The sequence below is a fragment of the Stenella coeruleoalba genome (genome assembly GCF_951394435.1).
Source record: "Stenella coeruleoalba genome assembly, contig: scaffold_78, whole genome shotgun sequence".
NCBI classification, from domain to species: Eukaryota; Metazoa; Chordata; class Mammalia; order Artiodactyla; family Delphinidae; genus Stenella; species Stenella coeruleoalba.
In genome coordinates, this window is record NW_027646200.1 from 698358 (window position 1) to 714747 (window position 16390).

General features: G+C 43.9%; 1 long non-coding RNA gene across 12 annotated transcripts in view; it reads right to left on the reverse strand.

Moving 5' to 3' along the window:
* The window catches only part of LOC307181261, a 1302881-nt gene that overhangs the window by 648001 nt on the left and 638490 nt on the right, over nt 1-16390 (reverse strand). For all 12 annotated transcript variants that reach the window (XR_013826245.1, XR_013826246.1, XR_013826247.1 and 9 more), the window contains exon 2: nt 672-753. This is a non-coding gene — a long non-coding RNA (uncharacterized lncRNA). The remainder of the gene's footprint in view (nt 1-671; nt 754-16390) is intronic.

Sequence of the window (16390 nt, forward strand, 5' to 3'; positions counted from 1 at the left end):
CAGGTCACAAGAAAGCGAGTTGAAGAAAGGAGCTCAGGGGCACTGTAATTCACAAACCTGCAGAGTTATAAATGACAGCTATCGTCCAAAAATAGACTGAAGTAAGGCTGCCAAGAGGACTTGAAAGTGGGGCAGAATTGCAGGAAACCGATTTCAGGAGGTAGACTGGAATTGCATTGAAAGCATAGGAAAAGAGGCAGAACGTCCACAATGATGCACTTGGCCAAAAAGGGCGTATGCGTTTTTTCCTGAATATATTCAGGAAAAAACACATATGCCCTTTTTGGCCAACCAAGCAAGCTTGCAAAGGAAATCTGCACTACAATGAAGTCTCACTTCCCCCCGGTCAAAAGGGCCATCTGAAAAAAGTGTAAAATCCAGAAAGGCAGGACAGGCCATGGAGAACTGGGAGCCTTGTTATGCTGATGGGCGGGATGTAAATTGCCAACAGACACTCGGGAGAAGTGTATGGTGTTTCCTGAAACATCTAAAAAACAAAGCAACAGAGCCTAGGGCACTGCCACTTATGGTCCTATAGCTTAGGGAAATTAAAATCAAAAAGACACAGCCACCCCAAAGTTTGGAACGGCTCTGTTTACAAGAACCTCGTTTACAGTACAAGTTCAACATCGCAGAAAGTGAAAAATGGATAAAGAAGTTGTGGTATTTACTTAAAAAGCAATATCACTCAGCAATGAAATCTATGTCATCAGGCCCTTAGCATCACAATGAGTGGATTCAGGTATGATGATTCTAACTGAAATAAGTCACACAGAAAAAGAAACATCATAAGATATCAGTAATACACGGAATGGAAACTTGGCTACACAGGAACTGAATTACAGAACAGAACAGGGTCTCAAATTTAGAAAAACAACTTATGCTTGCTTAAGGGTAAAGGTGAGTTGGGGTGCTGCATAAAACCAGAGATTGAAATGAGCACAGATAAAGTTCCTTAAGCCAAATATGGAATAGACAAGAGCTACTCCTTGCTCAACGAAATGGACTCAACACCGCATATTAAACGCCTAAGAATGTACCTGACTTGTAAGTATCTTAAAACCTATGGATTGCTATGTCTCCAAAAGAGAATCAAGCATGTGTACAGGGGCATAAACGCAGCAGTGATAGGATTGGAGAGGTTCGGTGAGCAAATGAAGACCCTTTGAAGTCATATTGCATGGTACCCATTCCACGGGTTTCAACTACCCAGGTTTAAGGTATTCTTCCTTCAGCTAAAACATGCATGTGGAACCTAGAGTATGATCAACCATGTGATCGGGAGACGTGTTCAAATATGTCTCAGTTTTCGTACCCTGGTACTCGGGTGCAACATTCCAGACGCTTTACTAACACTCTCCCCACTTGGAGAGTCAGTCCCTTTAACCTCCTGTTTGGCCCAGTTTGCAATTTCTGCGGAAGATGAACAGGAATAGCGAGAACCAATGAGAGGCTAGCTGGAGGTGTCTGGACGGGCAAATTTAACTCTCATTTCCCACCAGGAAGAGGAATTAACCAAAGGCTCAGCATGCCGGGCCGGAACCAGATTAGGGCCTGAAGCCATCCTGCGGTGTTGCGGCCAGGTCACAAGAAAGCGAGTTGAAGAAAGGAGCTCAGGGGCACTGTAATTCACAAACCTGCAGAGTTATAAATGACAGCTATCGTCCAAAAATAGACTGAAGTAAGGCTGCCAAGAGGACTTGAAAGTGGGGCAGAATTGCAGGAAACCGATTTCAGGAGGTAGACTGGAATTGCATTGAAAGCATAGGAAAAGAGGCAGAACGTCCACAATGATGCACTTGGCCAAAAAGGGCGTATGCGTTTTTTCCTGAATATATTCAGGAAAAAACACATATGCCCTTTTTGGCCAACCAAGCAAGCTTGCAAAGGAAATCTGCACTACAATGAAGTCTCACTTCCCCCCGGTCAAAAGGGCCATCTGAAAAAAGTGTAAAATCCAGAAAGGCAGGACAGGCCATGGAGAACTGGGAGCCTTGTTATGCTGATGGGCGGGATGTAAATTGCCAACAGACACTCGGGAGAAGTGTATGGTGTTTCCTGAAACATCTAAAAAACAAAGCAACAGAGCCTAGGGCACTGCCACTTATGGTCCTATAGCTTAGGGAAATTAAAATCAAACAGACACAGCCACCCCAAAGTTTGGGACGCCTCTGTTTACAAGAACCTCGTTTACAGTACAAGTTCAACATCGCAGAAAGTGAAAAATGGATAAAGAAGTTGTGGTATTTACTTACAAAGCAATATCACTCAGCAATGAAATCTATGTCATCAGGCCCTTAGCATCACAATGAGTGGATTCAGGTATGATGATTCTAACTGAAAAAAGTCACACAGAAAAAGAAACATCATAAGATATCAGTAATACACGGAATGGAAACTTGGCTACACAGGAACTGAATTACAGAACAGAACAGGGTCTCAAATTTAGAAAACCAACTTATGCTTGCTTAAGGGTAAAGGTGAGTTGGGGTGCTGCATAAAACCAGAGATTGAAATGAGCACAGATAAAGTTCCTTAAGCCAAATATGGAATAGACAAGAGCTACTCCTTGCTCAACGAAATGGACTCAACACCCCATATTAAACGCCTAAGAATGTACCTGACTAGTAAGTATCTTAAAACCTATGGATTGCTATGTGTCCGATAGAGAATCAAGCATGTGTACAGGGGCATAAACGCAGCAGTGATAGGATTGGAGAGGTTCGGTGAGCAAATGAAGACCCTTTGAAGTCATATTGCATGGTACCCATTCCACGGGTCTCAACTCTCCAGGTTTAAGCTATTCTTCCTTCAGCTAAAACATGCATGTGGAACCCAAGTATGATCAACCATGTGAACGGGAGAGGTGTTCAAATATGTCTCAGTTTTCCTCCCCTGGTACTCGGCTGCAACATTCCAGACGCTTTACTAACACTCTCCCCACTTGGAGAGTCAGCGCCTTTAACCTCCTGTTTGGCCCAGTTTGCAATTTCTGCAGAAGATGAACAGCAATAGCGAGAACCAATGAGAGGCTAGCTGGAGGTTTCTGGACGGGCAAATTTAACTCTCATTTCCCACCAGGAAGAGGAAATAACCAAAGGCTCAGCGTGCCATGCCGGAACCAGATTAGGGCCTGAAGCCATCCTGCGGTGTTGCGGCCAGGTCACAAGAAAGCGAGTTGAAGAAAGGAGCTCAGGGGCACTGTAATTCACAAACCTGCAGAGTTATAAATGACAGCTATCGTCCAAAAATAGACTGAAGTAAGGCTGCCAAGAGGACTTGAAAGCGGGGCAGAATTGCAGGAAACCGATTTCAGGAGGTAGACTGGAATTGCATTGAAAGCATAGGAAAAGAGGCAGAACGTCCACAATGATGCACTTGGCCAAAAAGGGCGTATGCGTTTTTTCCTGAATATCTTCAGGAAAAAATGCATACGCCCTTTTTGGCCAACCAAGGAAGCTTGCAAAGGAAATCTGCACTACAATGAAGTCTCACTTCCCCCTGGTCAAAAGGGCCATCTGAAAAAAGTGTAAAATCCAGAAAGGCAGGACAGGCCATGGAGAACTGGGAGCCTTGTTATGCTGATGGGCAGGATGTAAATTGCCAACAACCACTCGGGAGAAGTGTATGGTGTTTCCTGAAACATCTAAAAAACAAAGCAACAGAACCTAGGGCACTTCCACTTATGGTCCTATAGCTTAGGGAAATTAAAATCAAAAAGACACAGCCACCCCAAAGTTTGGGACGCCTCCGTTTACAAGAACCTCTTTTACCGTACAAGTTCAATATCTCAGAAAGTGAAAAATGGATAAAGAACTTGTGGTACTTACGTACAATGCAGTATCACTCAGCAATGAAATCTATGTCATCAGGCCCGTAGCAGCATAATGAGTGGATTCAGGTACGATGATTCTAACTGAAATAAGTCACACAGAAAAAGAAACATCATAAGATATCACTAATACACGGAATGTAAACTTGGCTACACAGGAACTGCATTCCAAAACAGAACAGGGTCTCAAATTTAGAAAAGCAACTTATGCTTGCTTAAGGGGAAAGGTGAGTTGGGATGCTGCATAAAACCAGAGATTGAAATGAGCACAGATAAAGTTCCTTAAGCCAAATATGGAATAGACAAGAGCTACTCCTTGCTCAACGAAATGGACTCAACACCGCATATTAAACGCCTAAGAATGTACCTGACTAGTAAGTATCTTAAAACCTATGGATTGCTATGTCTCCGAAAGAGAATCAAGCATGTGTACAGGGGCATAAACGCAGCAGTGATAGGATTGGAGAGGTTTGGTGAGCAAATGAAGACCTTTGAAGTCATATTGCATGGTACCCATTACACGGGTCTTAACTCTCCAGGTTTAAGGTATTCTTCCTTCAGCTAAAACATGCATGTGGAACCCAAGTATGATCAACCATGTGAACGGGAGACGTGTTCAAATATGTCTCAGTTTTCCTCCCCTGGTACTCGGGTGCAACATTCCAGACGCTTTACTAACACTCTCCCCACTTGGAGAGTCAGCGCCTTTAACCTCCTGTTTGGCCCAGTTTGCAATTTCTGCGGAAGATGAACAGGAATAGCGAGAACCAATGAGAGACTAGCTGGAGGTGTCTGGACGGGCAAATTTAACTCTCATTTCCCACCAGGAAGAGGAAATAACCAAAGGCTCAGCGTGCCGTGCCGGAACCAGATTAGGGCCTGAAGCCATCCTGCGGTGTTGTGGCCAGGTCACAAGAAAGCACGTTGAAGAAAGGAGCTCAGGGGCACTGTAATTCACAAACCTGCAGAGTTATAAATGACAGCTATCGTCCAAAAATAGACTGAAGTAAGGCTGCCAAGAGGACTTGAAAGCGGGGCAGAATTGCAGGAAACCGATTTCAGGAGGTAGACTGGAATTGCATTGAAAGCATACGAAAAGAGGCAGAACGTCCACAATGATGCACTTGGCCAAAAAGGGCGTATGCGTTTTTTCCTGAATATATTCAGGAAAAAACGCATACGCCCTTTTTGGCCAACCAAGCAAGCTTGCAAAGGAAATCTGCACTACAATGAAGTCTCACTTCTCCCCAGTCAAAAGGGCCATCTGAAAAATGTGTAAAATCCAGAAAGGCAGGACAGGCCATGGAGAACTGGGAGCCTTGTTATGCTGATGGGCGGGATGTAAATTGCCAACAACCACTCGGGAGAAGTGTATGGTGTTTCCTGAAACATCTAAAAAGCAAAGCAACAGAGCCTAGGGCACTGCCACTTATGGTCCTATAGCTTAGGGAAATTAAAATCAAAAAGACACAGCCACCCCAAAGTTTGGGACGCCTCCGTTTACAAGAACCTCGTTTACCGTACAAGTTCAATATCACAGAAAGTGAAAAATGGATAAAGAACTTGTGGTACTTACGTACAATGCAGTATCACTCAGCAATGAAAACTATGTCATCAGGCCCGTAGCAGCATAATGAGTGGATTCAGGTACGATGATTCTAACTGAAATAAGTCACACAGAAAAAGAAACATCATAAGATATCACTAATACACGGAATGTAAACTTGGCTACACAGGAACTGCATTCCAAAACAGAACAGGGTCTCAAATTTAGAAAACCAACTTATGCTTGCTTAAGGGGAAAGGTGAGTTGGGGTTCTGCATAAAACCAGAGATTGAAATGAGCACAGATAAAGTTCCTTAAGCCAAATATGGAATAGACAAGAGCTACTCCTTGCTCAACGAAATGGACTCAACACCGCATATTAAACGCCTAAGAATGTACCTGACTAGTAAGTATCTTAAAACCTATGGATTGCTATGTCTCCGAAAGAGAATCAAGCATGTGTACAGGGGCATAAACGCAGCAGTGATAGGATTGGAGAGGTTCGGTGAGCAAATGAAGACCCTTTGAAGTCATATTGCATGGTACCCATTCCACGGGTTTCAACTACCCAGGTTTTAGGTATTCTTCCTTCAGCTAAAATATGCATGTGGAAGCCAGAGTATGATCAACCATGTGAACGGGAGACGTGTTCAAATATGTCTCAGTTTTCCTCCCCTGGTACTCGGGTGCAACATTCCAGACGCTTTACTAACACTCTCCCCACTTGGAGAGTCAGCGCCTTTAACCTCCTGTTTGGCCCAGTTTGCAATTTCTGCGGAAGATGAACAGGAATAGCGAGAACCAATGAGAGGCTAGCTGGAGGTGTGTGGACGGGCAAATTTAACTCTCATTTCCCAACAGGAAGAGGAAATAACCAAAGGCTCAGCATGCCGTACCGGAACCAGATTAGGGCCTGAAGCCATCCTGCGGTGTTGCGGCCAGCTCAAAAGAAAGCGAGTTGAAGAAAGGAGTTCAGGGGCACTGTAATTCACAAACCTGCAGAGTTATAAATGACAGCTATCGTCCAAAAATAGACTGAAGTAAGGCTGCCAAGAGGACTTGAAAGCGGGGCAGAATTGCAGGAAACCGATTTCAGGAGGTAGACTGGAATTGCATTGAAAGCATAGGAAAAGAGGCAGAACGTCCACAATGATGCACTTGGCCAAAAAGGGCGTATGCGTTTTTTCCTGAATATATTCAGGAAAAAACGCATACGCCCTTTTTGGCCAACCAAGCAAGCTTGCAAAGGAAATCTGCACTACAATGAAGTCTCACTTCCCCCCGGTCAAAAGGGCCATCTGAAAAAAGTGTAAAATCCAGAAAGGCAGGACAGGCCATGGAGAACTGGGAGCCTTGTTATGCTGATGGGCGGGATGTAAATTGCCAACAACCACTCGGGAGAAGTGTATGGTGTTTCCTGAAACATCTAAAAAACAAAGCAACAGAACCTAGGGCACTTCCACTTATGGTCCTATAGCTTAGGGAAATTAAAATCAAAAAGACACAGCCACCCCAAAGTTTGGAACGGCTCTGTTTACAAGAACCTCGTTTACAGTACAAGTTCAACATCGCAGAAAGTGAAAAATGGATAAAGAAGTTGTGGTATTTACTTACAAAGCAATATCACTCAGCAATGAAATCTGTGTCATCAGGCCCTTAGCAGCACAATGAGTGGATTCAGGTATGATGATTCTAACTGAAGTTAGTCACACAGAAAAAGAAACATCATAAGATATCAGTAATACACGGAATGTAAACTTGGCTACACAGGAACTGAATTACAGAACAGAACAGGGTCTCAGATTTAGAAAACCAACTTATGCTTGCTTAAGGGGAAAGGTGAGTTGGGGTGCTGCATAAAACCAGAGATTGAAATGAGCACAGATAAAGTTACATAAGTCAAATATGGAATAGACAAGAGCTACTCCTTGCTCAACGAAATGGACTCAACACCGCATATTAAACGCCTAAGAATGTACCTGACTAGTAAGTATCTTAAAACCTATGGATTGCTATGTCTCCGAAAGAGAATCAATCATGTGTACAGGGGCATAAACGCAGCAGTGATAGGATTGGAGAGGTTCGGTGAGCAAATGAAGACCCTTTGAAGTCATATTGCATGGTACCCATTCCACGGGTCTCAACTCTCCAGGTTTAAGGTATTCTTCCTTCAGCTAAAACATGCATGTGGAACCTAGAGTATGATCAACCATGTGATCGGGAGACGTGTTCAAATATGTCTCAGTTTTCGTACCCTGGTACTCGGGTGCAACATTCCAGACGCTTTACTAACACTCTCCTGACTTGGAGAGTCAGTCCCTTTAACCTCCTGTTTGGCCCAGTTTGCAATTTCTGCGGAAGATGAACAGGAATAGCGAGAACCAATGGAGACTAGCTGGAGGTGTCTGGACGGGCAAATTTAACTCTCATTTCCTACCAGGAAGAGGAATTAACCAAAGGCTCAGCATGCCATGCCAGAACCAGATTAGGGCCTGAAGCCATCCTGCGGTGTTGCGGCCAGCTCAAAATAAAGCGAGTTGAAGAAAGGAGCTCAGAGGCACTGTAATTCACAAACCTGCAGAGTTATAAATGACAGCTATCGTCCAAAAATAGACTGAAGTAAGGCTGCCAAGAGGACTTGAAAGCGGGGCAGAATTGCAGGAAACCGATTTCAGGAGGTAGACTGGAATTGCATTGAAAGCATAGGAAAAGAGGCAGAACGTCCACAATGATGCACTTGGCCAAAAAGGGCGTATGCGTTTTTTCCTGAATATATTCAGGAAAAAACGCATACGCCCTTTTTGGCCAACCAAGCAAGCTTGCAAAGGAAATCTGCACTACAATGAAGTCTCACTTCCCCCCGGTCAAAAGGGCCATCTGAAAAAAGTGTAAAATCCAGAAAGGCAGGACAGGCCATGGAGAACTGGGAGCCTTGTTATGCTGATGGGCGGGATGTAAATTGCCAACAACCACTCGGGAGAAGTGTATGGTGTTTCCTGAAACATCTAAAAAACAAAGCAATAGAGCCTAGGGCACTTCCACTTATGGTCCTATAGCTTAGGGAAATTAAAATCAAAAAGACACAGCCACCCCAAAGTTTGGGACGCCTCCGTTTACAAGAACCTCGTTTACCGTACAAGTTCAATATCACAGAAAGTGAAAAATGGATAAAGAACTTGTGGTACTTACGTACAATGCAGTATCACTCAGCAATGAAATCTATGTCATCAGGCCAGTAGCAGCATAATGAGTGGATTCAGGTACGATGATTCTAACTGAAATAAGTCACACAGAAAAAGAAACATCATAAGATATCAGTAATACACGGAATGTAAACTTGGCTACACAGGAACTGCATTCCAAAACAGAACAGGGTCTCAAATTTAGAAAAGCAACTTATGCTTGCTTAAGGGGAAAGGTGAGTTGGGGTGCTGCATAAAACCAGAGATTGAAATGAGCACAGATAAAGTTCCTTAAGCCAAATATGGAATAGACAAGAGCTACTCCTTGCTCAACGAAATGGACTCAACACCGCATATTAAACGCCTAAGAATGTACCTGACTAGTAAGTATCTTAAAACCTATGGATTGCTATGTCTCCAAAAGAGAATCAAGCGTGTGTAGAGGGGCATAAACGCAGCAGTGATAGGATTGGAGAGGTTCGGTGAGCAAATGAAGACCCTTTGAAGTCATATTGCATGGTTCCCATTCCACGGGTCTCAACTCTCCAGGTTTAAGGTATTCTTCCTTCAGCTAAAACATGCATGTGGAACCCAGAGTATGATCAACCATGTGATCGGGAGACGTGTTCAAATATGTCTCAGTTTTCCTCCCCTGGTACTCGGGTGCAACATTCCAGATGCTTTACTAACACTCTCCCCACTTGGAGAGTCAGTCCCTTTAACCTCCTGTTTGGCACAGTTTGCAATTTCTGCGGAAGATGAACAGGAATAGCGAGAACCAATGAGAGGCTAGCTGGAGGTGTCTGGACGGGCAAATTTAACTCTCATTTCCCACCAGGAAGAGGAAATAACCAAAGGCTCAGCATGCCGGGCCGGAACCAGATTAGGGCCTGAAGCCATCCTGCGGTGTTGCGGCCAGGTCACAAGAAAGCGAGTTGAAGAAAGGAGCTCAGGGGCACTGTAATTCACAAACCTGCAGAGTTATAAATGACAGCTATCGTCCAAAAATAGACTGAAGTAAGGCTGCCAAGAGGACTTGAAAGCGGGGCAGAATTGCAGGAAACCGATTTCAGGAGGTAGACTGGAATTGCATTGAAAGCATAGGAAAAGAGGCAGAACGTCCACAATGATGCACTTGGCCAAAAAGGGCGTATGCGTTTTTTCCTGAATATATTCAGGAAAAAACGCATACGCCCTTTTTGGCCAACCAAGCAAGCTTGCAAAGGAAATCTGCACTACAATGAAGTCTCACTTCCCCCCGGTCAAAAGGGCCATCTGAAAAAAGTGTAAAATCCAGAAAGGCAGGACAGGCCATGGAGAACTGGGAGCCTTGTTATGCTGATGGGCGGGATGTAAATTGCCAACAACCACTCGGGAGAAGTGTATGGTGTTTCCTGAAACATCTAAAAAACAAAGCAACAGAACCTAGGGCACTTCCACTTATGGTCCTATAGCTTAGGGAAATTAAAATCAAAAAGACACAGCCACCCCAAAGTTTGGAACGGCTCTGTTTACAAGAACCTCGTTTACAGTACAAGTTCAACATCGCAGAAAGTGAAAAATGGATAAAGAAGTTGTGGTATTTACTTACAAAGCAATATCACTCAGCAATGAAATCTGTGTCATCAGGCCCTTAGCAGCACAATGAGTGGATTCAGGTATGATGATTCTAACTGAAGTAAGTCACACAGAAAAAGAAACATCATAAGATATCAGTAATACACGGAATGTAAACTTGGCTACACAGGAACTGAATTACAGAACAGAACAGGGTCTCAGATTTAGAAAACCAACTTATGCTTGCTTAAGGGTAAAGGTGAGTTGGGGTGCTGCATAAAACCAGAGATTGAAATGAGCACAGATAAAGTTACTTAAGTCAAATATGGAATAGACAAGAGCTACTCCTTGCTCAACGAAATGGACTCAACACCGCATATTAAACGCCTAAGAATGTACCTGACTAATAAGTATCTTAAAACCTATGGATTGCTATGTCTCCGAAAGAGAATCAATCATGTGTACAGGGGCATAAACGCAGCAGTGATAGGATTGGAGAGGTTCGGTGAGCAAATGAAGACCCTTTGAAGTCATATTGCATGGTACCCATTCCACGGGTCTCAACTCTCCAGGTTTAAGGTATTCTTCCTTCAGCTAAAACATGCATGTGGAACCTAGAGTATGATCAACCATGTGATCGGGAGACGTGTTCAAATATGTCTCAGTTTTCGTACCCTGGTACTCGGGTGCAACATTCCAGACGCTTTACTAACACTCTCCCGACTTGGAGAGTCAGTCCCTTTAACCTCCTGTTTGGCCCAGTTTGCAATTTCTGCGGAAGATGAACAGGAATAGCGAGAACCAATGGAGACTAGCTGGAGGTGTCTGGACGGGCAAATTTAACTCTCATTTCCTGCCAGGAAGAGGAATTAACCAAAGGCTCAGCGTGCCATGCCAGAACCAGATTAGGGCCTGAAGCCATCCTGCGGTGTTGCGGCCAGCTCAAAATAAAGCGAGTTGAAGAAAGGAGCTCAGGGGCACTGTAATTCACAAACCTGCAGAGTTATAAATGACAGCTATCGTCCAAAAATAGACTGAAGTAAGGCTGCCAAGAGGACTTGAAAGCGGGGCAGAATTGCAGGAAACCGATTTCAGGAGGTAGACTGGAATTGCATTGAAAGCATAGGAAAAGAGGCAGAACGTCCACAATGATGCACTTGGCCAAAAAGGGCGTATGCGTTTTTTCCTGAATATATTCAGGAAAAAACGCATACGCCCTTTTTGGCCAACCAAGCAAGCTTGCAAAGGAAATCTGCACTACAATGAAGTCTCACTTCCCCCCAGTCAAAAGGGCCATCTGAAAAAAGTGTAAAATCCAGAAAGGCAGGACAGGCCATGGAGAACTGGGAGCCTTGTTATGCTGATGGGCGGGATGTAAATTGCCAACAACCACTCGGGAGAAGTGTATGGTGTTTCCTGAAACATCTAAAAAACAAAGCAATAGAGCCTAGGGCACTTCCACTTATGGTCCTATAGCTTAGGGAAATTAAAATCAAAAAGACACAGCCACCCCAAAGTTTGGGACGCCTCCGTTTACAAGATCCTCATTTACCGTACAAGTTCAATATCACAGAAAGTGAAAAATGGATAAAGAACTTGTGGTACTTACGTACAATGCAGTATCACTCAGCAATGAAATCTATGTCATCAGGCCAGTAGCAGCATAATGAGTGGATTCAGGTACGATGATTCTAACTGAAATAAGTCACACAGAAAAAGAAACATCATAAGATATCAGTAATACACGGAATGTAAACTTGGCTACACAGGAACTGCATTCCAAAACAGAACAGGGTCTCAAATTTAGAAAACCAACTTATGCTTGCTTAAGGGGAAAGGTGAGTTGGGGTGCTGCATAAAACCAGAGATTGAAATGAGCACAGATAAAGTTCCTTAAGCCAAATATGGAATAGACAAGAGCTACTCCTTGCTCAACGAAATGGACTCAACACCCCATATTAAACGCCTAAGAATGTACCTGACTAGTAAGTATCTTAAAACCTATGGATTGCTATGTCTCCAAAAGAGAATCAAGCGTGTGTACAGGGGCATAAACGCAGCAGTGATAGGATTGGAGAGGTTCGGTGAGCAAATGAAGACCCTTTGAAGTCATATTGCATGGTACCCATTCCACGGGTCTCAACTCTCCAGGTTTAAGGTATTCTTCCTTCAGCTAAAACATGCATGTGGAACCCAGAGTATGATCAACCATGTGATCGGGAGACGTGTTCAAATATGTCTCAGTTTTCCTCCCCTGGTACTCGGGTGCAACATTCCAGACGCTTTACTAACACTCTCCCCACTTGGAGAGTCAGTCCCTTTAACCTCCTGTTTGGCCCAGTTTGCAATTTCTGCGGAAGATGAACAGGAATAGCGAGAACCAATGAGAGGCTAGCTGGAGGTGTCTGGACGGGCAAATTTAACTCTCATTTCCCACCAGGAAGAGGAAATAACCAAAGGCTCAGCATGCCGGGACGGAACCAGATTAGGGCCTGAAGCCATCCTGCGGTGTTGCGGCCAGGTCACAAGAAAGCGAGTTGAAGAAAGGAGCTCAGGGGCACTGTAATTCACAAACCTGCAGAGTTATAAATGACAGCTATCGTCCAAAAATAGACTGAAGTAAGGCTGCCAAGAGGACTTGAAAGCGGGGCAGAATTGCAGGAAACTGATTTCAGGAGGTAGACTGGAATTGCATTGAAAGCATAGGAAAAGAGGCAGAACGTCCACAATGATGCACTTGGCCAAAAAGGGCGTATGCGTTTTTTCCTGAATATATTCAGGAAAAAACGCATACGCCCTTTTTGGCCAACCAAGCAAGCTTGCAAAGGAAATCTGCACTACAATGAAGTCTCACTTCCCCCCGGTCAAAAGGGCCATCTGAAAAAAGTGTAAAATCCAGAAAGGCAGGACAGGCCATGGAGAACTGGGAGCCTTGTTATGCTGATGGGCGGGATGTAAATTGCCAACAGACACTCAGGAGAAGTGTATGGTGTTTCCTGAAACATCTAAAAAACAAAGCAACAGAGCCTAGGGCACTGCCACTTATGGTCCTATAGCTTAGAGAAATTAAAATCAAAAAGACACAGCCACCCCAAAGTTTGGGACGCCTCTGTTTACAAGAACCTCGTTTACAGTACAAGTTCAACATCGCAGAAAGTGAAAAATGGATAAAGAAGTTGTGGTATTTACTTACAAAGCAATATCACTCAGCAATGAAATCTATGTCATCAGGCCCTTAGCATCACAATGAGTGGATTCAGGTATGATGATTCTAACTGAAATAAGTCACACAGAAAAAGAAACATCATAAGATATCACTAATACACGGAATGTAAACTTGGCTACACAGGAACTGAATTACAGAACAGAACAGGGTCTCAAATTTAGAAAACCAACTTATGCTTGCTTAAGGGTAAAGGTGAGTTGGGGTGCTGCATAAAACCAGAGATTGAAATGAGCACAGATAAAGTTCCTTAAGTCAAATATGGAATAGACAAGAGCTACTCCTTGCTCAACGAAATGGACTCAACACCGCATATTAAACGCCTAAGAATGTACCTGACTAGTAAGTATCTTAAAACCTATGGATTGCTATGTCTCCGAAAGAGAATCAAGCATGTGTACAGGGGCATAAACGCAGCAGTGATAGGATTGGAGAGGTTCGGTGAGCAAATGAAGACCCTTTGAAGTCATATTGCATGGTACCCATTACACGGGTCTCAACTCTCCAGGTTTAAGGTATTCTTCCTTCAGCTAAAACATGCATGTGGAACCCAAGTATGATCAACCATGTGAACGGGAGACGTGTTCAAATATGTCTCAGTTTTCCTCCCCTGGTACTCGGCTGCAACATTGAGACGCTTTACTAACACTCTCCCCACTTGGAGAGTCAGCGCCTTTAACCTCCTGTTTGGCCCAGTTTGCAATTTCTGCAGAAGATGAACAGGAATAGCGAGAACCAATGAGAGGCTAGCTGGAGGTTTCTGGACGGGCAAATTTAACTCTCATTTCCCACGAGGAAGAGGAAATAACCAAAGGCTCAGCGTGCCGTACCGGAACCAGATTAGGGCCTGAAGCCATCCTGCGGTGTTGCGGCCAGCTCAAAAGAAAGCGAGTTGAAGAAAGGAGCTCAGGGTCACTGTAATTCACAAACCTGCAGAGTTATAAATGACAGCTATCGTCCAAAAATAGACTGAAGTAAGGCTGCCAAGAGGACTTGAAAGCGGGGCAGAATTGCAGGAAACCGATTTCAGGAGGTAGACTGGAATTGCATTGAAAGCATAGGAAAAGAGGCAGAACGTCCACAATGATGCACTTGGCCAAAAAGGGCGTATGCGTTTTTTCCTGAATATATTCAGGAAAAAACGCATACGCCCTTTTTGGCCAACCAAGCAAGCTTGCAAAGGAAATGTGCACTACAATGAAGTCTCACTTCCCCCCGGTCAAAAGGGCCATCTGAAAAAAGTGTAAAATCCAGAAAGGCAGGACAGGCCATGGAGAACTGGGAGCCTTGTTATGCTGATGGGCGGGATGTAAATTGCCAACAACCACTCGGGAGAAGTGTATGGTGTTTCCTGAAACATCTAAAAAACAAAGCAACAGAACCTAGGGCACTTCCACTTATGGTCCTATAGCTTAGGGAAATTAAAATCAAAAAGACACAGCCACCCCAAAGTTTGGAACGGTTCTGTTTACAAGAACCTCGTTTACAGTACAAGTTCAACATCGCAGAAAGTGAAAAATGGATAAAGAAGTTGTGGTATTTACTTACAAAGCAATATCACTCAGCAATGAAATCTGTGTCATCAGGCCCTTAGCAGCACAATGAGTGGATTCAGGTATGATGATTCTAACTGAAGTAAGTCACACAGAAAAAGAAACATCATAAGATATCAGTAATACACGGAATGTAAACTTGGCTACACAGGAACTGAATTACAGAACAGAACATGGTCTCAAAATTAGAAAACCAACTTATGCTTGCTTAAGGGTAAAGGTGAGTTGGGGTGCTGCATAAAACCAGAGATTGAAATGAGCACAGATAAAGTTCCTTAAGCCAAATATGGAATAGACAAGAGCTACTCCTTGCTCAACGAAATGGACTCAACACCGCATATTAAATGCCTAAGAATGTCCCTGACTAGTAAGTATCTTAAAACCTATGGATTGTTATGTCTCCGAAAGAGAATCAAGCATGTGTACAGGGGCATAAACGCAGCAGTGATAGGATTGGAGAGGTTCGGTGAGCAAATGAAGACCCTTTGAAGTCATATTGCATGGTACCCATTACACGGGTCTTAACTCTCCAGGTTTAAGGTATTCTTCCTTAAGCTAAAACATGTATGTGGAACCCAAGTATGATCAACCATGTAAACGGGAGACGTGTTCAAATATGTCTCAGTTTTCCTCCCCTGGTACTCGGGTGCAACATTCCAGACGCTTTACTAACACTCTCCCCACTTGGAGAGTCAGCGCCTTTAACCTCCTGTTTGGCCCAGTTTGCAATTTCTGCGGAAGATGAACAGGAATAGCGAGAACCAATGAGAGACTAGCTGGAGGTGTCCGGACGGGCAAATTTATCTCTCATTTCCCACCAGGAAGAGGAAATAACCAAAGGCTCAGTGTGCCGTGCCGGAACCAGTTTAGGGCCTGAAGCCATCCTGCGGTGTTGCGGCCAGGTCACAAGAAAGCGAGTTGAAGAAAGCAGCTCAGGGGCACTGTAATTCACAAACCTGCAGAGTTATAAATGACAGCTATCGTCCAAAAATAGACTGAAGTAAGGCTGCCAAGAGGACTTGAAAGCGGGGCAGAATTGCAGGAAACCGATTTCAGGAGGTAGACTGGAATTGCATTGAAAGCATAGGAAAAGAGGGAGAACGTCCACAATGATGCACTTGGCCAAAAAGGGCTTATGCGTTTTTTCCTGAATATATTCAGGAAAAAACGCATACGCCCTTTTTGGCCAACCAAGCAAGCTTGCAAAGGAAATCTGCACTACAATGAAGTCTCACTTCCCCCCGGTCAAAAGGGCCATCTGAAAAAAGTGTAAAATCCAGAAAGGCAGGACAGGCCATGGAGAACTGGGAGCCTTGTTATGCTGATGGGCGGGATGTAAATTGCCAACAACCACTCGGGAGAAGTGTATGGTGTTTCCTGAAACATCTAAAAAACAAAGCAACAGAACTTAGGGCACTTCCACTTATGGTCCTATAGCTTAGGGAAATTAAAATCAAAAAGACACAGCCACCCCAATGTTTGGAACGGCTCTGTTTA